The sequence below is a fragment of the Ambystoma mexicanum genome, chromosome 11, assembly GCF_040938575.1.
Source record: "Ambystoma mexicanum isolate Mex_15411 chromosome 11, UKY_AmexF1_1, whole genome shotgun sequence".
Taxonomy (NCBI): domain Eukaryota; kingdom Metazoa; phylum Chordata; class Amphibia; order Caudata; family Ambystomatidae; genus Ambystoma; species Ambystoma mexicanum.
This window is the reverse complement of record NC_090934.1, coordinates 853,964,430-853,987,618: the sequence shown is the minus strand read 5'-3', so window position 1 is coordinate 853,987,618 and position 23,189 is coordinate 853,964,430. Positions and strand designations below refer to the sequence as shown.

Genomic DNA, 23,189 nt, shown 5'->3' with positions numbered 1-23,189 from the left:
TCTCAAACCAAATTTACCACACCTCCTATAAATCACCCTCTCAACCTTTGCCAATTCATGCATCTCCGACAACCATGTCTCAATATTCAATGTCAAAGCAGCCTTCCAATTCCGTAAAATAACCTTACCAGTCATTGCCCCTCTGAACAACCACTTCTTCTTACTCTGAGACCATCCAAAGACTCATCGCTCCCCAGGATGACCACGCTAAAGTCCAAGACAGGTAGACCATCGATCACTTCCCACATACCAGTCCGATCTCACCCCAGAACAGTCTCGCCTGTCTACAATCCCACAGGAGATGTTCAGCGTACCACTCTCACACAAACTTCTCCAACATTCAGCACTCTCCAACATCCCTCTTTTACACATTACCTCTGGTGTCCAATAAACACGATTTAGAATTTTTATATGTCTCGACCTCAGTGAGACCCAGTGAGCACAACTTCACATTCACACACATTTGTTGCCACAAATCCTCAGTGATATCCAAACCAATCCTCCTGCTCCACTCCTCCCTGAAAGTCATTACCTTGATAATGAAACACCATCATTTTATACAGGTGACTGGCCAGCCCCCCACCTGCCCCACCGAATTCATTGCAAACAGATCCAATTTTCTTCTCTAAATCCACCTGACCTATTGCACGTTTAAGCTTCACAAAATCAGATGCTCTAAAGTTCTCAATGCTATATTGTTGCTGCAAGTCCCTCGCAGTCATCCAGTTACCATTTACAAACAAATCAGCCACCCACTGCACCCCGCGCAAAAAACAATCTGCCCAAAAGATCACCTTGCCATCAATTTTGATAGCAGGATTCAGCCACAGCGAAGCTCCAGGCTCCCTGAGAGCATCCACACCCAAGTATTGACATAAACCCTTCCAAGCGCCCCTCATGCCATCCATCAATAAATCATTCCACAACTCTGTCTCGAGACCGAAGTCAGTACTGCTCGCGAGGTAAGCGGTCCATTAAAACTAGTCTCTGCCTCCTCCCAAACATCCTGCGACTCTTCTACAAAAGGAACTAAAATCTCAAAAGAAAGCCAGGTGATATGCCCCGAAATTCGGCACTCCAAGACCACCCCGATGTACCGGCAGCTGCAACTTCCACATTTTCAACCTCGGGGGCTTCCTATCCCAAAAGAACTCCTGCAACATCCTATCTAAATCTTTCCATAATGTCAAAGGGAACATCAAAGGGACCATACTTAGAACATAATTAATCCTTGGGGCAGATACCATCTTTAAGGAGTTTACCTTTCCCCACAGAGAAAGATTTAAGACTCCATCTCTCAAGTTCCGTCCGCAAACAATTACAGATGTCCCGCACATTTTCCTTAACCAAGTCACCAATCTCCGGAGTCAGCCAAACTCTTAAGTACAACAGTTTATCCGGACACCACCTGAAGCCCAGGTCAATCACAAATTTCCTGTCGACAGTGTGTCAAAGGCATAATCTCCAATTTCTTCCAATTAATCTTGTACCCAGAAAATAGATGGAACTCTGCCATAATGTCCATCAGTGCCGGTATAGATTTCTTAAGATCACCAAGGACTAAGAGCATGTCATCTGCAAACAGCCAAATCTTCTGTGCTATTCCCCAACACGAATGACCCACCACACCATCAGCCTTCCTGATAAACTCGGCCAACAGCTCCAAAGCTATCGCAAACAAAAGAGGTGACTCAGGGCACCCTTGCCTCGGTCCTCTCTCCATTTTAATCTTCCCGGACCTCAAGCCATTGGTGGCAACCTTTGCCGTCGGCTCGCTGTACAGCAGCCTGAACCAGGAGATAAATCTCACACCAAAACCCATCTTTGTTAACACCGAATGGAGCAAGTCCCAATTCACTCTATCAAATGCTTTCTCCGCATCTAAAGATAGAACACCACTATCCCCCTCCTGACCACCCGCTTTGGAAATAATAATCAAAATCTTCCTCTTACTGGAGGTCTTCCTACCCTTCACAAAACCGCACTGATCCACATGTATCAGGGAAAGAAGTAGACGCTCCAACCTGCAGGCCAACCTTTTCGCCATAATCTTATCAACATTGGTAAGACTAATGGGCCTATAACTCGAAGGCAGAGTATCATCTCTCCCTTTCTTCAAGAAGACGGAGATCAGAGCATGTCGAGTAGTTTCTGGAAGCAGTCCGGTATTCAATGACTCTACATGGATACTTGACACTATGAAGAGCTAATCAAGACATACATTTCGGCTATCTTCCATTTGTTACAAAGAAATACTGAAAGGAAAAATGCTTTCTGTAAGTATTTGTCCTAAATCAGTACAAACGGAAAGCCAGGACCTCTTATGATGCAAACATGTTTAAATTGCAAAGGTAGCTGGGGGTGTGGTGGGAACTGCACTACACAAGTTGGCAGTGTGACGGAGCAGCCAGGCTTATCTCAAGAGGGGTAAATGTGAGCTGTAGCAACGAAATCAACCAATACAAGTAGCCAAGTAACAATTGTATATCACGATTACACTTTGTAGATTGAGGTTAAGGGAAGGAAACGGGTTAAACAGGTTCTTGGAGCATGTGAGGACTTAAAGGAATGGTTCGACCAAACATTTTTATTGCAAAAAAAAAGATGGGCAATAATAAAAAAAATCAATTGCCACTAAGTCCCTATGTAAAATTTTGAGAAAATGAAGCTCAAAATTTTAAAAAGGAAGCACATGGGAGGGCATCCATATTGTGAAATGGATGCCCGCTTGTGCTTGCTTTTGTGGCACTAATGAAGGAAAAGCCAGCCAGCTCTAGTAAACAAAAGCTACCACTGGGTGGCTTTCATTGGTGCCCGGACTCGGAGGACGCAGACCGGAGACTACAGGCAGAAAAGCTGCAGCTGCATCTCGGTAAGTGCTATTTATTTATTTTTAAAATAAGCACTAGCTGCAATTTTTTTCTACGTTTTCCGGGCTGGAGGAGCCCGGAAAACTTTGAAATAAAACCACAGCTTTAGAAACGTATTTATGTTTGCGGTAGCTTTTGAAGCTACCGCACACATAATGCAACATTATTGTGTTTGAAAACGCAGCGGTTTTTCTTTCCAAGTTTCTCAGGCTCCTCTGGCTCGGAGGAGCCTGAGAAACTTGGAAAGAAAAACCGCAGCGTTTTCAAACACAACTGCGTTGTTTCTGCCTAAAGCTGCTTTCCCATAAACACAACGCGGTTGTTTTCTGAAATGCTAAACGCTGCAGTGTTTGTGCCTAAAGCTGCTTTCCCATTTGGGGCTTTCGGGCTCCCCGTGAGGAGCCCGAGAGCCCCAAATGGGGAAACAGCTTTAGGCAGAAACACTGCGGCATGGAAACACAACCGGAGCACCGGAGACCCAAAGTGATAGCCACGGCAGCAGAAACACAACGCGGTTGTGTTTAAAAAACGCTGCGGTTTTTCTTTCAAAGTTTCTCAGGCTCCTCCGAGCCAGAGGAGCTTGAGAAACTTGGAAAGAAAAACCGCTGCGTTTTCAAACACTAACGTTGTATTTATGTGTGCAGTAGTTTCAAAAGCTACCGCAAACATAAATACGTTTTTAAAGCTGCGGTTTTATTGCTCAGTTTTCCGGGCTCCTCCAGCCCGGAAAACTTAGGGAAAAAAACGCAGATAGTGTTCATTTTTATTAAAATAAATAGCACTTACCGAGATGCAGCTGCAGCTTTTCTGCCTGTAGTCTCCAGTCTCCGTCCTCTGAGTCCTGGCACCAATGAAGGAAAAGCCACCCAGTGGTAGCTTTTGTTTACTACAGCTGGCTGGCTTTTCCTTCATTAGTGCTGCAAAAGCCAAAGCAAGCACAGCGGCGGGCATCCATTTCACAAAATGGATGCCCCATGTGCTTCCCCTTTGAGCTTCATTTTCTCAATTCTACATTGGCACTTTTAAGTTCCTATCGATTTTTTATTATTGCCCATCTTTTTTTGCAATAAAATATTTTGGGCCAACCATTCTTTTAAATCTTCCAATGAAGTCTAGACAACCTTTCCCAGCAACAATAGTTAAAAACTAAGTTATCACCTCTGAGGGACAGTCAAATGGACTAGTTGAGTCTGCAGGGAGCCAGGATAGCCAAAGTCAATTTAAACAGTCTATGGAGCTGAGGCACTTCTTAGTAAAGTCTTGCACAAAGTTAGTTTGTTGAAGAAAAATCACTGTACGGTCACAAGCTGTTACTTGTGAAGGGTAGAGCTGAAATCAACTCTAGCAAAGTAGCTACTGCTAGTCTCAACTGAGAAGAGCAAAGCTAAAGTCACTGAGGTAAGTACCCCAAGTCAGAGCAGTACTTTTGGTTAGAAGAGTTGTCCAGCTGGCTTCTGTCTGGTTGTAGTGCTGCAGATTCTGGGTTCCTGGGTCTCAGTCGTGGGGACAAGAGGGAGGACGCCTGGAGGACTCCTGCAGCAGCAATTCATATGTCAGCGGCAGATACGTGGTATTTTCAGTTCTCCAGCATTGGATCTTTCATAGATTCAGATGCTTGAATATTCCCCGTCGTCAGACTGGGAATCCTCGGTGATAAATTAAATAATATATATATTTTTTTAAATATATATATATTTCTGAGGCTTGTGGAATCTGCTTAGATCACATGCTGTGCATAGGCCGACATCTAGTGGAAGCTGCGGAGTATTAGTTTGTTTTTCGAAACTCGAAAATGGGCGTCGACACAGGCGTGCCAGTAATACTATCCCTAGTGTGACGTCCACTGTACCCAAGATCCCTCACGCGTCTAGGATCCTCAGATTGTTTTTTTCCGCCATACTGGTCGGAAGCATCTTGCGGAGTCCCCTGGCCTTAGCCATACTTTTGCTAATTATTAAAGTAAAATTATTTATTGACATCCTTCCCCAACGTCGACCCTCGACGACGGCTGGAGAAGACATCGACCGTCGGCTGCTGCACGACGGATCTGGGCCTCGGAAGGCCGCTGGCCTCGGCCCGGGCCTAGTAGGCTGCTGGCCTCGGCCCTGCAAGTAGGGAGAGTGGGGGGTGGTACATACTCTTCACTCTTAGTATATAGGTACACCTTATATATTTCCTACACTTACCAGCCCGCTGCCTCAAGGTGCGTATGGAGGGTACCCCTTTCCAATTCTGCCCCAAGTGCAACCGCAAATACCCTTGGGTCGACAGGCACGCCACGTGCAATCTCTGCTTGCCGAGGGACCACCCCGAAGCGAACTGCAGAGCGTGTAGTAGGTTTAAGCCTAAGACACTTAAGGACCGTTCGACAAAGCGTTGGGCCCGCCACGCCAGGCAGGCGGCCATGGCAGCGGAGGGCGCCTTCAGCGATGGCAGCGACGCCGTACTTTCGGACGGCGAGGGCATTACGGCGTCGAAAGACTGCCGAGCGCAGGGCCCCGACCTCGGAAGGTTGTCCGGCAGGGCGGCTATGGGGAAGACCCCCAGCGACGCAAGCGCTACACACCCTACACACACTAAGCACACTAAGTCCAACCGAACCTCGACAACGTCGACTTCTCGGAAAGAGGCACAGATAGAACGGTCCGACTCGGTGTCCTCTGGGCGCTCTCGATCGAGATCGCCGCATGACGCAAGGCAATCATCCACTCTTGCCAAGAGTGCCTCGCTCCCTAGATTAAAGGAAGTTCGATCGTCGGAAGACGAAGACGACTTCCACCCCCAGGCCGCGCTCCAGGAGACCGAGGCCGCAGTTAACACCAGCGAGGCCCCACGCTCGAAACAAGGTACCTCTCCCGACCCTCGACGCCAGGCGTCGAAAGTCTCTGGGGCCTCCAAGGGGCAGGGAAAACATTTTTCCACGCACGGGGAGGGGGGGAAACAGCGGAAAGCACAGCCTTCCACTCCTGTAAGACCATCCTTCCACCCTAAGCAGACAGTCAAACATAAATCTACTGGGACATCAACATCCAGCAAGGCTACCCTTGATAAGTCCACTAAGTTGCCTACTAAAGCCATACCCTGTTCCAAAGAATGGTCCAGTGAAGACATAGACAGGGTCATGTCAAGGATGTCTTCCTTAGCTGATTTTTATGACAAGAACCCAGAACATTTCCTTTCGTATGACCCTCAAGGGGCCACACCCTCAGGCTCCTCTGATCCTATCCCCCTAAGTAAGAAGGCCCGGTTCGAAAGACCTGAACCCTTCGAGGTGCAGCCTTACTCTACTCCATACTCTACTCCACACCCCAGATACCAAGGACAGCCTTTCCCTGAAGGGGACCAGGAGTTTACAATTATGGAGGAACAAACCGGGACTGAATACTATGCGGATGATGAGGACCTGGAGGAGGTAGAAGACGAGCAGGAAATTTACAGAGTAGATTCCCCGGTAGAAAGCGAAGCCCCAGTTACCGACTCGCCAGTTGATAACCAGCCCCTCCTTAATGAAGTTCTCGCTCGCGCGGCAGAACATTTTCACATCGACACCCACGGTGTACAGGAGGAAAGGGACTTCGCAGAAGAGTTGGTGGGAGAAAGGAGGCCGGTCGCTCAAACCATCCCTATCCTTAAATCCATCCAACGTAGAATAGATCCATCCCTGGTGAATCCAAACCTCACCAGAGCCTTCAACCCCAGAGTCGAAAAACTTTTTCGGGCAGCCCAGTCTGACCCTCTTTACATAAGAGGACAGCTTAAACCAGACTCCCTAGTGGTTACCAACACTCGGAAGAGGGCTGGGACACCCTTATCGTCATCAGAAGCTCCTCCCGACAAGGAGAGCAAAAGACTATACGGGTTTGGCAGGAAGGTAGCCTCAACGTCCGCCTACCAAGCAAGGATTGCAAACTCCACCACCCTGTTGGCAAGTTACAACTGCCATCAATGGGAAGAGGTCGCGGCGCTCATAGCCTCTGCTCCTGAACCGTTAAAGGGCCAGTTGGCTCGGATCTCGGCAGAAGGGAGAGCCGTGTCTGGTTGCATATTAAAAGCAACTTTCGACGCCGCGGACAACGCAGGAAGATTGATAGCAGAAGGTACTGTTATCAAGAGACATGCGTGGTTACGGCAGTCGGGGTTCAAAACAGAAACACAGGCTTCATTAATAGACAAGCTGGTGGAACCCGATCTATTGTTTGGGAAAGCGGTCGAAGACGCACTTAAGAATGCCAAGGACGAGTACGGGACTCTCAAATCCCTTGGCCAGCTTACCAACAAACCCCCTAATCAGAGGGGGAACAGTAATTTTCGTCGCCCACGCGGCCAAAATTCACAAAGAGGCAACTATGCCCAAGGACAGGGTACACAATGGAACAACAACCAGCAGTCTACCCAGAGTTACAGCAAAGGTAACAAAAGAGGTCGTGGAAGAGGCAGAGGCAGCCCCAACAAGGGAGGTGGCACGCCTCCACCAAAGCAGTGACGCTCAGTTCAAGGTCCCTTCTCACGCAACCCCAGTAGGGGGACGCATTTCCAACTTCACCCAGGCTTGGGAAGGGATCACCTCAGACAGATGGGTGCTGTCAACAGTGTCCACAGGATATTGTATAGAATTAATGCAGCGTCCCCGGAACCACCCTCCACGACAGAGTACACTCCTTAGAACATCAGAACATCCTTCTCGAGGAGATCGCCATTCTGCTAGAAAAGGACGCGATAGAACTCGTCCCAGGACACCAGGTAAACAAGGGTATCTATTCAACTTACTTCCTTGTGCCAAAGAAAGATTTGACAATGCGCCCAGTATTGGATTTACGGCCTGCCAACAAGTATGTCAAGCCCCAAAAATTCCGTATGACCACGCTACAAGAGGTAATCCCCCTCCTAAAAAAGGGGATTACATGGCAACCTTGGATATGAAAGATGCTTATTTTCATATTTCCATGCTCCCAGCCCACAGAAAATACTTGCGTTTCAAGGTGGACAGTCGCCACTACCAATTCAAGGTACTGCCCTTTGGGATAGCTTCAGCACCAAGGGTGTTCACCAAGGTACTGGCGGTGGCAGCTGCACACCTACGCAGGGAGGCAATCCCAGTGTACCCTTATCTGGACGACTGGCTCATAACGGGGGAAACCCCAGGAATTTGCAGGTCAAACATTCAGAGGACTATCGACCTCCTCCACGAATTAGGCTTCTCTATCAACAAGAAGAAGTCAAGTCTGGTGCCAAGCACCTCAAAACAGTTCCTAGGAGCTATCCTAGATTCTCAAAAAGGGTTGACCTTCCCTTCGGAAGAGAATTCGGAATATTCTACTGCAAATTCCACATTATCAGTCAGGTCAACAAATAACGGTACGCAAAGCAATGCAGTTACTGGGCATGATGGCGTCATGCATTTACCTGGTCCCCCACGCGCGTCTGCGCATGCGTCCCATGCAGGAATGGTTGGCGAAACAGTGGTCTCAGGCAAGTGGTCAGTGGGACGATCTAGTGGTCGTTTCGCCAACACTCGTACAGAGCTTACACTGGTGGACAAGAGAGAATCTCGCAAGGGGAAAACCCTTTTACGATCCCGAAGTACAGGCAGTGGTGACTACAGATGCATGCCTGACTGGGTGGGGAGCTCACCATCTCCACCACACAGCTCAGGGTCTCTGGTCTCACTCAGTAGCCAAGAAACACATCAACCTGCTAGAGCTTCTGGCAGTATTCCGAGCGCTTCGGGCGTTCGAGCCCCATCTGCTAAACTTGTCGGTGCAGATCCGGACGGACAGCACGACAGCCATGTTCTATTTGAACAAACAAGGAGGGACTCGTTCGCCAAATCTGTCCAAGCTTGCCCAGAAAATCTGGATATGGGCACTCAGACGGAACATCTTCCTGTCATCACAACATGTTCCAGGGGAGCTCAATTCCCTAGCGGATGCCCTAAGCAGAGACTCCCTCCCAGAGGAACACGAATGGGTCCTTCACAGAGATATCGTAGAAGATCTCTTCTCTCAGTGGGGTTTCCCCACTATAGACCTATTGGCCACAAGCGAAAACAAACAATGCCCAGGATTTGCATCCAGGTTCCCCCAGCCACACTCCCAACGGAACGCCCTGTGGATGAACTGGTCAGGGATGTTTGCGTACGCTTTTCCACCAACTCCTCTCCAGGAAGGTGGTGTACAAAATGAACAAGGAATCAATGACGCTCATCCTAGTTGCTCCCATGTGGGCGAGACAACCATGGTTTCCACACCTACGCAGGATGGCGGTGTGCGAGCCCATCAAACTCCCAGCCTGGTACAACCTACTGTCCCAGCAACAAGGTCAAACAGTGCACCAGGAACCCAACTCAATGAACCTGGCAGCATGGCTCCTGAGGTCATAGTTTGGCCATCTCAATTTACCACAAAGGTGTATGGACATCCTAAAAGAATCCAGGAAACCTAACACAAGGCACTGTTATTTTGACAAGTGGAAGAGATTCGTTATTTGGTGCCAGAATAAACAAATCAACCCAGTTGATTGCACTCCTTCCAACGTTGTGACATACATGCTCCACCTGCTAGATGCAGGATTGGTTTTTAACTCGCTGAAAGTACACCTGGCAGCCCTCTCGGCTTACACCACATCCCATAACAAGGTGTCATGGTGGAAAGTACCAGTAGTTAAAGCCTTCATGGAAGAAGTAAAGAGACTTCACCCTCCTATTTCGAACCCACCGCCAGGATGGGACCTTAATGTGGTGCTAGCTAAGCTCATGGGCCCCCCTTTCGAACCCATGCATAAAAGTAGTCTCAAACACCTGACTTATAAAACGGCCTTCTTAGTAGCCATTACCTCTATAAGAAGGGTCAGTGAAATTCAGGCTCTGTCAGTGCAGGATCCTTTCTTTACTATCCACAAGGACAAACTGGTTTTACGCACACACCCTAGGTTCTCACCTAAATTTATATCAAAGTTCCATGTAAACCAGTCCATCGAGCTTCCGGCTTTCTTCCAGAACCCGCAAAGCTCGGCTGAGGTGAAACTACACACCCTAGATGTGCGTAGGGCGGTCCTCTACTATGTAAATAAAACCAGACCGCTAAGGAAAACAGATCAACTGTTTGTCTCCGTAGCTACAGGCAGAGAGGGAGATCGCGTCTCTAAAGGCGCTATCTCGAAGTGGATTATCAACTGTATACAGCTGTGTTACTCTTTCTGAAAAAACTCTGCCTTTTACGCCAAGGGCCCACTCTACTAGAGGCATTGGGGCCACTCTGGCTTTCATTGCAAATGTTCCCCTCGACACCATTTGCAAAGCAGCTACTTGGAGCTCTATTCACACTTTTACTCAGCATTACTGCATTGACACTCATTCCAAGACAGATACACAAGTGGGACAAGCGGTTCTAAGACACCTGTTTGCTCATGACCCTTCTCACATCCCACCTCCTTCTTCTGGTACTGCTCGCTAATCTATGCACAGCATGTGATCTAAGCAGATTCCACAAGCCTCAGAAGGGATACATTACTCACCGTAATCGTATTTCTGATGCTTGTATCTGCTTAGATTCACATGCGACCCACCCTTCCTCCCCTCCGAGAGAAGGCGCATGATTGCTTGTAGTCTTACCTTTCTGTCTATCTGCTTGGATTATCTGTACTCGCGCTACTCCTCATGCTTCCTCATGTCAGAAAAAATACAATCTGAGGATCCTAGACGCGTGAGGGATCTTGGGTACAGTGGACGTCACACTAGGGATAGTATTACTGGCACGCCTGTGTCGACGCCCATTTTCGAGTTTCGAAAAACAAACTGTAATACTCCGCAGCTTCCACTAGATGTCGGCCTATGCACAGCATGTGAATCTAAGCAGATACAAGCATCAGAAATACGATTACGGTGAGTAATGTATCCCATATATATATATATATATACACTGCCACCTAGCAGTGCATGTACATAGCCCATTATGGCCTATGAGCCACTTCATTGTGTAGTCCCTCCACCTCACTTTGGTCCTTTATAGCCCCAGCCAATGAGGTGGCAGGGCTTAAGCTCCGCCCCCGGCAGCCATCTTCAGATTTTTCACCGCAGTCTATCAGACACAGGGAATCCTCAAGCTCTCTGAGCTTTTTGAAATTCTTTCTACTTTTGTGTGGAATATATTTGTAAAATATATTCCATCTTGTTCCCCTTCTTAGGGGCTTTCTTTCCAATTAACCTTGGTGGCAAAACTTGTTGTTTTCCTCTCAAAATCGTCGACTGAACTTCTCTTCAGAAATGGAGGCACCTCAGGCTGTCAGGAAGCCTTCCCTGTTCAGGGACTGCACGAGGTGCAAGAAGAAATTGGTTTACTACAAGGACCCCCACGAGCATTGCATTTATTGTCTGTACCCACATGACATTAAAAAATGTGAGATTTGTAAAACTTTTTCCACCAAGACCCTTCATGACAGGCATAGAAGACTCCTTTCATACCTGGAATCCAGGGATCAATCTTCGGACGAAGAGTCTGTCAGAACAGTTCCTGTCCAATCCAGCACTCCATCTGAGAGGCAAACTTCAAAGAGAAGGGCCTCTTCAGTGGAAAGGAGTTCCCCTCCCAAATCCAAAAAGAGGAAGCTGGAATTGATACCCTTTCTGCCTCCAGTTCACCTATCAAGCCAGAAAAAGTCAGCAAAATCTGCCTCCAGAGGTAAGGAGGAGTTTGCAAAAAACGGGGGGGGGGGGGGGGGCAGTCGTCGGCGGGTTAACCGCCCACGAATGAAGGGAAAGGTAAAGGCCCGTCATCGGCCATACCGTCGACGAAACCAGCATCGACGACGACGCTTAAGACATCGTCGACAGTTAGATCGTCATCAGACATGTCGACCGCGAAGCAATCGTCGACGAGCAAGAAACGCCACTCGTCCACGAAGCATTCATCCATGACGCAGTCGTCCATGGAACACACTCCACATTCGTCAACGAAGCCCTCGTCGACGGGAAAATCTCAGTCGGCGGCGAAGCCCTCGTCGACGGGAAAATCTCAGTCGGCGACGAGGATAAGAGGCACCGCAAATTTCGGCAGTTACAGAGGAATTACTGCCTCTCACTCTTGAAGCTCCTGTCATTACAAGCAATATCATTGAGAAGAATATTGTAACTGAACCTCTGGTGCTGCAATTTTCACCTTTGGGGCACATGGCAGAACTTCAGGATATAATTCTTCAGGAAGAATTCTCTGATGCGGAAGTGGTGGAAGAGTCCATCGGTCCCTTACCGAAACAATACAGCCCTCCTTGGCACCCGTCCACGGGAGAATCCGAATATCCTCATGACCCGGTGCTCATATTATCCATGCATAGGATTGTAGAAGAATTTTACAAACGGCAAAGGGAGAAGCAAATTCCGATTAATCCCATTCCTAGAGAGTCATCCCCGATTCCAGGCACATCGGGTTGCTCTCCTTACAGGAGTAGACCGCAAAAACGGATGAGATCACCTGCTCGAAGACCGAGTAGCAGCACCCACAGTGCTTCACCTACAAGAGTCCCGTCACCACAGTCATCGCACAGACCGCGATCTCCGGACGTAGATCCCACCATGGTACTGTCCACCATCTCGGTATCAGACTGGCAGGAGGATCCTTTTGGTGAATTTTCGGAACCAGAAGGAGAAATAACTCAGGAGCCAGACGCACCCAGTGATTGGGATGACTACGTCGTCGAGAAGCCCAGGAGGAGAGACTCGCCGGGCAAGGCCTCACCACCGGATGATCTTGTCTCTTTCCACACCATAATAGGTAAAGCCGCAGAACTGTTTAAAATTCAGATTTCTTCGGAGGAAAGGCAATCAGTGCTCTATGAGCACAGGGACAAACGAAGGAGGACAGTGACCACAATTCCCCTCCTCGATACCATCTGGGATTCCGGATCCAAGATCCTATCTACGCCCTTATCGACTCCGGCGTTGGTGTCCAGGCCAGAAAAGAAATATAAAGCTCCGGATTCGGCACCGCTTTGTTTAAGGGGTCATACGAAACCGGACTCAGTTATTACAGTGGTGGCCAGAAAGAAACTCGCCAACCCCTCCTCACCGTTGTCGGCACCACCGGATAAGGACGGGCGTAAATTGGAAGCCATGGGCAGGAAAGTATCATCTTCTGCATCACTTACAATCAGAGCGGGTAATGCACTGGCCATGACCCCAAGATTCGATCGCGAGCTTTGGCTCCGCATGTCTAACTTGGCGAAACAATTACCACCGGAGCTCCAGGAGGAGGCAAAATCCATAATCGCGGATGGTGAAGCAACATCGGATCACATGATCGACGCAGCAGTTGATGTGGCAGAATCAGGCTTCAGGCAGATGGCGCACGGCACAGTGCTCAGGCGGCAGGCCTGGATGAAGGCTACTAACTTTAGACCTGAAGTTCAGGCGCAGATACTAGACATGCCATTTGACGGCCAAGATCTCTTTGGGAAAAAGATAGACGACCATTTGAAGGCAATCAAGACAGACACTGACACAGCCAGAGCCATCAGTTCTTTAAAGGACAAAAGTAAGGACCATCGGTCTTTTCATCCCTTTAGAGGTTCATCTTCCAAGTTCAGGGGATACAGTCGTTCCTCCTATGGTCAAAAAGCACAAGGCGGCACGTACCAAGACAATAAATATCAGTCATCCAACAGATACGCCCATAGAGGCAGACGTGGCTCCGCCCAAGGGAAGTCGCAAGGCAAGCAGAACTGACGACCAATCTCCCCCCCCTCCCCCCCCCCCCTTCGCCACGCCCCGGTGGGGGGAAGGGTGAGCCAGTTTTTCCAGCGCTGGCGGTCAATTACATCGGACAAATGGGTGTTACAGGTGATCCGAAAGGGTCACACCTTGGAATTTCTGGACCAACCTCCTTCCCTGCCTCCAACTCCCCGCAGAGTGCATATGCTAAGACAGGTCATGTCCGAAGTGAAAAAACTGCTCCAGAAGGCAGCAGTAGAACCAGTACCCTATTCTCAGAGGGGAAAAGGTTTCTACTCCAGATTCTTCCTCGTCAGAAAGAAAAACGGTCAATGGAGGCCCATCTTGGACCTGAGGGCTCTCAAGTTCATCAAGCGCATACCTTTCAAGATGGTAGCTCTACAATGGGTGCTACCTTGGTTAAACAAGCACGACTTTTTGGCCACTTTAGACTTGGAGGATGCATACTTCCACATTCCGATCCATCCAGCACACAGGCAGTTCCTCAGGTTCACAGTGGGAGGGCTCCACTTTCAATTTCAAGTGCTCCCGTTCGGACTAAAATCGGCGCCAAGAGTTTTCACGAAATGCCTGGCACCGGTAGCGGCAAGTCTCAGGAGAGCAGGTATGGACGTTTTTCTATACCTGGACGATTGGCTGATAAAGGCAAGTTCAGCTGCAAAGGCTCGTTCGGCAGTGTCGAGGACGGTCAACCTCCTAAAAGAGTTAGGTTTCTCCATCAACCAGACGAAGTCCTGCCTCGTTCCCAGCAAGGTAGCTCTCTTCCTGGGAGCCAAACTCGACACCAGCATTCCCAGGGTGAGACCATCCACAGAGAGAGTAGCAGCGATTCTACGCTCAACTTCCAACTTCCTACAGAAAGAGAACATCCGTACGCTCTTACAAATCCCTATTGGGCATGTCGTCTTCATGCATATTCCTCATACCGAACTGCAGGCTTCGCATGAGGCCGGTTCAGGAAGCTCTGGACCACCAATGGAAACAAGCTTTCGGAGGCTGGGAAGACATTGTCCAGATTCCATCGATGTTGCACAAGGCCCTTCGATGGTGGAATGCTCCGAGGAATCTTCTGCAGGGAATGCCGTTTCAAGCACCGACATCGACCCTCCTGCTGCGGACGGACGCTTCCTTATCAGGCTGGGGCGCTCATCTTGCGGACCTCCAAACCAAGGGATCTTGGTCGGCTCAAGAGTCCCAGCTCCACATCAACGTGTTGGAGCTCAGGGCCGTAAGGTTGGCGTTGAAAGCTTTCCTACCGGTTATAGCTGGTCAAGTTCTTACAGTCCAGACAGACAACACAACCTCCATGCACTATACAAACAAGCAGGGAGGCACGAGGTCTCAGATTCTGTCGCAAGAAGCCCAACAGCTATGGGCATGGGCCTTGCGCTACGGGATACAGATCAGGGCAGAGCATCTTCTAGGAGTGGACAATGTCCTAGCGGGCAGAGAATACACAGCGTCACACGAGTGGGAGTTGGACGAAAGAGAAACCCAACGGATATTTGCCTTATGGGGCCATCCGCAGATCGACCTTTTTGCCACCAGGAACAACAAAAAATGCAAGAGTTTTGCTTCAAGATACCCGGAACACCAATCGCTGGGAGACGCGTTCTCAGTGGATTGGTCGGGGAAGTTCCTCTACGCCTTCCCACCCATTCCCCTCATGTCGAGGGTACTTCGCAGGGTAAAAGAACAGGATTGTTCCTTGATTCTTATTGCACCCGATTGGGCACGGCAAGTCTGGTACCCGACGCTGCGACATCTCTCCTGCAAAATCCCGATTCGTCTCAAGTCACATCAATATCTACTGACACAACAGAACCGCAAGGTCCTCCACCACGACCCGAGGAGCCTGTCTCTCAAAGCGTGGTTCCTGAGCAGCGTAAACTGATGCACCTAAAGTTACCATCAGAATGCTGGGATATCAGGGCCGCTAGAGCCCCGTCCACGCGACTCACCTACACCAGGAAGTGGACCAGGTTTTCCAAATGGTGCGAGACCTCTGCGATCGATCCCCTCACGGCCTCGGTTGATCAGATTCTGCCTTACTTGTTGCACCTGGCAAAATCGGGGCTCTCACTGTCCTCTATCAAGGTCCATCTGTCAGCCATAGCGGCCTACACAGTAACCGCGGAGACGCAAGCCTTACTCTCCTTACCAGCGATTAAGATCTTCCTGAAAGGACTGTTGCGGACTTACCCGCCTACATCTACACCAGTTCCGGACTGGAGCCTCAACACCGTCTTAACAGCTCTCATGCAACCTCCCTTCGAGCCCATACATAGATGCGATATGAAATTCTTGTCCTGGTAGCCATCACATCGGCCAGAAGGATCAGTGAGCTGCAAGCTTTGTCTTCGGAACCTCCGTTTACCTTGTTCCAGAAGGACCGCGTCATCTTAAGGCCTCACCCGAAGTTCCTCCCCAAGGTACTTTCGGAGATGTCGTTCACTGAGCGCATTATTTTACCAACCTTCTTCCAGAATCACGCTTCGGAAGCGGAAAGGACATTACACTCTCTAGACGTTTCTAGGGTGTTGAAGTTTTACTTGCAAAGAACCAAGGAGTTCCGCTCCTCAAACCGGCTATTCATTTCCTTCTCTGGCCGTACCAAGGGGCCAACATATATCTAAACAAAGTCTGGCACGCTGGGTATCGTCCTGTATCACCCACTGCCATCTTTTGAAAGGCGACCCTTTAACTAGACCGCCGTCTGCGCACTCCACCAGAGGAAGGGCGGCGTCAACAGCATTCCACGCAGGGGTGGCCTTGAAAGACATATGCAGAGCTGCCACGTGGACCACTCTGCATACTTTCGCAAAACACTACTGCCTGACTGAAGATACCAACAAAGAAACTGCAGTTGGACAGGCAGTGCTCCGCCATCTTTGTATAAGGTAGGACCAGCCTCCTTTCCCACCTTTCCCGAAGTATGTAACCGTTGTGTTGCTGCATGGTAAAGGTTTGATCAGAAATGTTTTCTGTATTTATGCATATCTGTTTATAATGGTGGCATGTTTTAACTGCTTGGTATTCTATTCAAGCATCTGAATCTATGAAAGATCCAATGCTGGAGAAGTCTTAGTTACTTATCTGTAACTGTATTTCTCCAGCATTGGTATCTTTCATAGATTCACATGCGCCCGCCTCCCCTGAGAGGCTGCTCCTATGCTCGGCATCCATCATACTGTAATCTCTACGGTTCAAAATCTGAAGATGGCTGCGGGGGGGCGGAGCTTAAGCCCTGCCACCTCATTGGCTGGTGCCATAAAGGACCAAAGTGAGGTGGAGGGACTACACAATGAAGTGGCTCATAGGCCATAATGGGCTATGTACATGCACTGCTAGGTGGCAGTGTATTTGTGTATATATATGTATGTATATATATATATTAAAATGTTATTATTTAATTTATCACCGAGGATTCCCAGTCTGACGACGGGGAATATTCAAGCATGTGAATCTATGAAAGATACCAATGCTGGAGAAATACAGTTACAGGTAAGTAACTAAGACTTCAACAGCATTTTTCTGTTTCAGCGCTCGGTAAACCACCACCACGGATCTTGGACACCGGTTGGCCTTCCTTCACTGCTGCTCTCTGGTCAGGGGACTCTAGCTTGGGTCGTCCTGCTTCTGGAGGGTCCTGGGGTGACTCCTGGAGCTTCTGGCCGGATTGCAGACGTTGCGCTAGACTACGGATTTCTCGACGCCTGGCACTCTGTTTTTGCAGCAGCAAAGAAGTACAGCCCGTTGGAAGGGTGGTCCAACGGGGTTCGTCTAGGGTTAGTTGGTCCCACTAATCCAAGGAAAGAAGTTGTCCCTTCTGGAGCTTCTGGTCTATTAGAAAAAGGACTTTCAGCACAGCAGCGGGGCTTCACCGTGCAATTCAAAGGTCCAGGAGGATTCTGCAAGCTTCGTTCATGGTTTCTTCGGGTTGTTCTTCCCAGTTGTCGACTTGTGTCTTCAGTCCCAAAATCTCGCCTTTTGAGCAGGTTTCTCCCATTCATGCACAGCCTAGCTGCCGCTCAAACAGCAAGGTGGCTGTCCTGAAAGGCCAGCCAGCCAATCGGGACTGGGTGCATTCAGGCATTCCTAAAGACAAAGGACAGGAGTTTGGGGAACCTCCTTCACTTCCTGCCTTTCCAGACTCCAGAGGCAGGGTTCGGTACTGAAGCCTGCCGAAGGCAAAACGAACAAAGGCTCAAACCTCGCTTGGCGCGCAGAGTAAAGCCCAAGGAAGACCTCAAATGGAAAATGATGAAAAAAGACAACCCGGGCCATTTTTACAAAATGGTCACCCATGGGTGCTTTACTACAGCTGAAGCTTCAGCCTGCGGTAGAAAAGCAAAATGGTAGGAAAATTAAACCACTGCCACCAGCCATTTAACGTAGTGAGGGTAACCTAAAACATGTTACATGAGTAGGTAGGAAAAGGGGCTTCTAAGTAACCCCCATCACTCCACATAAGATGCTGTGTGCTGGACCTACAAAGAAAAAAGGTAAGTAAAGTCAATTTCACTTTACTATTCTTGGGAACAGTAGTTCACCCAAGAAAAGGTATTTAAACATTAAGAGAAATCTAAAGGATTTCTGACACTGCACTGAAGGTGCTGTGCCACCATACAAAAAGTAGATGACTATGGAGTTTGTCAGACTCCAAAAACAAAATAAATAGATAATCCAATCGGGTCAAAACACAGGAGGGTAAGAAAAGGGCTTACTCATTCCAGGGGTAAAATTAAAGTCCAGCAAAAGAGCTGGGGGTCTCTTTAAGGTTGAAGGGAATTGGCGCAGAAATGAGAATTCTCCCTAACAGTGGGTGAATGAAACGCTACTGATGCGTCACACCAGGCTTTAGGGGTATCTGTCTTCAAAGGCCGGGCATCTTCTGCACATTAGTAGGTATCGGAACATGTTATCTGCAGTGGAGCAGGGCACACCTGAGAAAGTATCTTCCCCTCTCATCCACAATGCCACATCTGCACAGGCCTTCTGGGCCCCACTGCACGGTGTACACCTCAGCCTTTTACAAACACTGCACTATTCTCCCCTCTTGCTGCTGCTTTTTGTAGGGTGCTGGCACCAGCCTTGCAAGCAATTGGATGCACTGCCTTCTTAGCAAACATTTGGCACCTTTGGTTTCCTATTGTTTTCCTCTTGTTCCTCATTACATACTAACATACTTGCTAATGGTAACTAGTGCCATACCTAGAGAGAACTATGAAGATTAGCCTGTGTCGCATCTAGATAGGATTGTGAATGTTAGCATGCGTCACACTTAGATGGAATTCTTAACTTAGCATGCATCACATCTAGATAGTATTGTAAATGTTAGCATGTGCCACACTTGGGTGGAATTCTTAGCTTTTGCCTGCATCACATCTATATAGGATTGTGAATGTTGGCATGCGCCAGACTTGGATGACATTCTTAACCTTAGCCTGCGTTGCATCTACATAGATATGTGAATGATGGCATGTGCCACACTTAGATGGAATCGTGATCACTAGCCTGCCTCGCATCTAGACAGAATATTGAAGATTAGCAAGTGCCACACCCAGATGGAATAGTGAATGATGGCAAACATCAAACCTAGACATAATTGCAAGGACACCAATGCCAACTAACCAATCTACTAACAATTTCACTCCTCTGCATGCACCTCTCAAACTCTAACCAACCGCAAGCCTACAACAAAACAATCTGCACAAACTTCACTACACTGCAACAACAAATCAAATCACACATACTCGCACAACAGCACACGACTACCGACCGTAAAACACCCCAAACCCAGCCAATGGACCCACAGGCCGAGGCTGCCAACAGCACATCACTGCTATCTTGCACTTTTCCAGCTTATTCCCACTAACTCACCCCCCTTCCCCTTTTCAGAGCCACGGGGGGACCACTCCGGTGGCGATAGTGCACGGTACAAATATCCTGTAACATGAACATTGTTCTGGGAGAAACACCTCAGTGTTTCCGATCTAATGGGCTCCTCATTGCAACTCAAGTGGCTCACGAGGGGAACCAGCCCTCCAACCTACACTCCCTTTAAAAGCCAGGGATAAGCAGTCTTTCAGGTCATTCCTTTGCTGTCCCAGTGATGGATCCTGCTTGGGAGCACATACACAACTCTCCTACCATGCTGCCTGGGTGGCTCTGCCCCAGCTTGTTTTCTCAGAGGTGCCAATGCTGTCATTTGGGATTTACCTACTTTCAATGGAGCAAAAGTAATATTAGGTCCAGGAATCTCCGATCTTTATTATTGGATAGGCCTGTACTTTAATCATGTTATCCTCCTAATATATAGCGATGTCCCATTGCTACACATCCTCTCCTCAGGACTGTTTTTAAATTGTGGTAGAATGTTAACTTAAGTAGGGCAATTTTATCAAAATTACTTGGCAAACAATCAAAACCACACACCTTACAACCCAATTGGAGCACTAAAGATGACTTTTCTAGGGGCAAAAAAGCCTAAAAAGGACCCACGTCTTCAGGGATCCTCCCACAGCATCAAACTGTATGGAGACCTTAGCTTTAGAAAGAGAATGGGGCTTGCTGGATAACTTCAAAGTTGGCACAGACAATGTTCTCACGCTTTTCATTGTTTTACTTTTCACAAATGTTTTAAAATTGTTCAAAGGGTTTGGGGATTTGACAATGTTATGCATATTACCTCCTTGATTCGTTAACACTGAAGGTCCACTGAATACCTTGTCCTTGGTTTGCTTGCTACCTCTTTTGTTTTTTGTTTAGGGGATTACTTTTAAAGTTTTGTTTTTGGGGTGATTCAATTGATAATGCGCTTTCTTCTCTTTCAGGGATTCGTTTGAATAAACTTTTTTTTATGGACTTGCATTTCGTCATCGTAAACAAGACTGAAGGACTGAGTGGGGCTTAGCTGTCATCTGCCAGCCCTGTGTGAGCATCCACACTGTTCAGAAAGCATTCCTTTCCCACCCTCTGAGTGCGCACATCCCATCAAAGTCAAGGCAAATGGCTGTTTACCTCTTTTCACAACTGTAGAAGCAAAGGGGTCTCCTACTGCAGCATGGTGACAGTATTGACTGCCTGATACCCATTGTTCTTTCACTTATTCTCAACCACCTGGAAGTTTCCTGTGTGCTTAAAGGGTCAAATTGTGGTCTTGCTAGGATTAAAACTAGCATGCCAATTCCCCTGTAACATGAGAAGCTAGAGTTTGTCCCCGATACCCAGAGTACTGTGGCTGCCTTGCCCTGTATGTGGTTTGAGCTCTTGTCCCTTTGCACTTTTGCAGAGAGACAGGGCCCTCCATTCCTCCAGGTACAGGGGAATGTAAATATAGTGGCAGCTTCATCAAGATAGTTGAAGCTGGGATCACCGAAGTTGCAAGGCCCTTTTTTAGATACTGAAGGGAAATGCCTCCAACTGCCATCTCTTCTCCATCTTGCATACTTAATTGAACACTTCATTTGTAGGTCTTTCTATGTGTACAAGCTGTAATTGGCTCTTCCTTGCAACCTTTTAGGCTGTTTGATTTCCTTATCATTGGTTCCTTTCTTCCTGTTCCCAGCCCAACACAAACTTTCTAATCCATCTCCAGAATAACTGCAGGCCACAAATCCCGGTTTTAATTTTCGATGACATGCAGGTAATGGAATATCACCACAAAATCTTTCATTCAATGGTTCCTGTTTTTTTATGTACCAACACAATTTTTAGTTAAACTCCATAGTCCAGTGAGAAAGACTTCCCATTGCAGCGGATCTCAATACCTTGATTTGTGTTGTGTCTTCATAGGTTAAAACAATTGTGTAATAAACTTGATGATGTTGTCAATCTTTTACATTGCTTTGTGTGATTTATTCCATTTTATGCTGAATGATGATCACGCATGAAGCGAGCCTCATGACAATGGTTGGTTGTAATCCGAACAGAGGGACACTAAAAGTAGGTATGTCAATTGAATCAATTTCTTGTTTGTGGGCTGTATGTCCAAAACCATTAGTGGTAGGCTTTGCCTTAGTTTGTCAGGTTGCTTGCTTTCTCCATGTTCTACTGGAGTTGTAACACTGTGAATTGGAATGTTATGATGGCTTTCTTCAAACATGTGGGTTGTTAGGAAGAATTCTCAGAAATGTGCTAATTCCCTTCTACCTTGGACACCCCAGCTCTTTTTCTGGACTTAGGAACTTTTAATTTCTAACCTGGAGAGAGTGAGAACTTTTTTTCCTTTTCTATGATTTGAACTCTGGAGTCTGACAAACTCCATAGGCATCATCTTTACATTGTGACAAACAGCGCCTTCAGTGCAGTGCCACAGGGAAGTCGCTTAGATTTCGGAAGGGTTTAAATACCCTCTACACCAGCACACACTATCTTGCAATAAGGTGTGGGGGGGTGCGGTGGAGGGGGGGGGTGCGGTGGAGGGAGGGGTTACTTAGTATCCCCTTTGTCTAGTTTCTCATGTAACATTTGGGTTACCCTTTCTAAATTTCATGGCTGCTGGCAGTGGTTTACTTTTAACTACGGTTGTGTTTCTACTGCAGGCTGCAATTGCAGCTGAAGTAAAGCACCCATGGGTGCCCATTTTATCAAAATGACCCCAGTCCTTTTTTTTTTGCCATTTCTTGTTGGAAAGGGCCTTAAGATTTACTCTGCGTGCCAAACCAGGTTTGGTTCCTTTGTTCATTTTGTCTTTGGCAGGATTCACTAGTGAAGCCCGTCTCTGGCTCCAGTATGTCTGGCAGGTGCAGGAAGGGACAGAGGTGCCCGATGTGCGTAATCCCCTTGGTTATAGGAATGCACCCAAAGGTGATTGGCCAGCTGGCTGTCCTTGGAGGACATTCACCCTGCAGTGTGATTGATATCGAGGCTGCAAATGAATAGGAGAAACTGGCATAAAAGGCAAAGCTGTTTGCTTGGAAGGCAGTTGACCACTGGACGAAGAACAACGTGGAAGAGACGCCTGCTGCAACGTCTGGACCGTTTATTTGCCCGGTGAAGCCCTGCTGCTGTGCTGAAGCGCCGAATTCATCTAGACTAGAGAAGCCCTGCAAAGGACGACTTCTCCCCTTGGGTTAGTGGGGCCAATCGACCCCAAGACGAGCTCATCTGGAAATCCTCTCGGAGCTGCCTGTACTTCCATTGCTTCTGCGGGAACAGATTGCCAGGGAGAGGAACACCAAAATTCATTGAGTGTCTTTGTCGGACCCGAGCTCCAGGAAGATCCTCCGGACTCCCAGGAAGCAGGACTGACCAGGCCTTAGCCACCTCAAGAGTGCTGGACCCCAGAGGCTAGGAAAGTCCATAGTGTTATCGAGACCCATGGTGGTGCGATTTACGAGAGGCGCGAGAAGCTAAAACAGCAAAGTGCTGCTGATTTGATGTTTGCCCATTGCAGCTGCTGCCGACCTTCCATTCATAGTGCAGGAGTCCCCAGACGTCCGTCCTCTTGTCCCCATGACTCAGGCCCATGAACCAAGGATCTGCAGACCTACACAGGAACAGAAGCCAGCTGGAACCAATTTCTTTTAATCAAAGGTACTGTAAATATAAGGACTTCGCTCTTGGGTAGCCTGGCTAGCTCTCAGTTGAGACGA

At 48.1% G+C, this 23,189-nt stretch overlaps 1 protein-coding gene across 3 annotated transcripts in view; it reads left to right on the top strand.

Annotated features, from left to right (window-relative positions):
• Positions 1-21,433, top strand: part of CPSF7 (cleavage and polyadenylation specific factor 7) — a 244,853-nt gene extending 223,420 nt beyond the window's left edge. For all 3 annotated transcript variants that reach the window (XM_069623873.1, XM_069623875.1, XM_069623874.1), the window contains one exon: positions 20,427-21,433. The gene's annotated coding sequence lies outside the window, so the exon portion shown is untranslated. The remainder of the gene's footprint in view (positions 1-20,426) is intronic.
• The last annotated feature ends 1,756 nt before the right edge of the window (positions 21,434-23,189 follow it).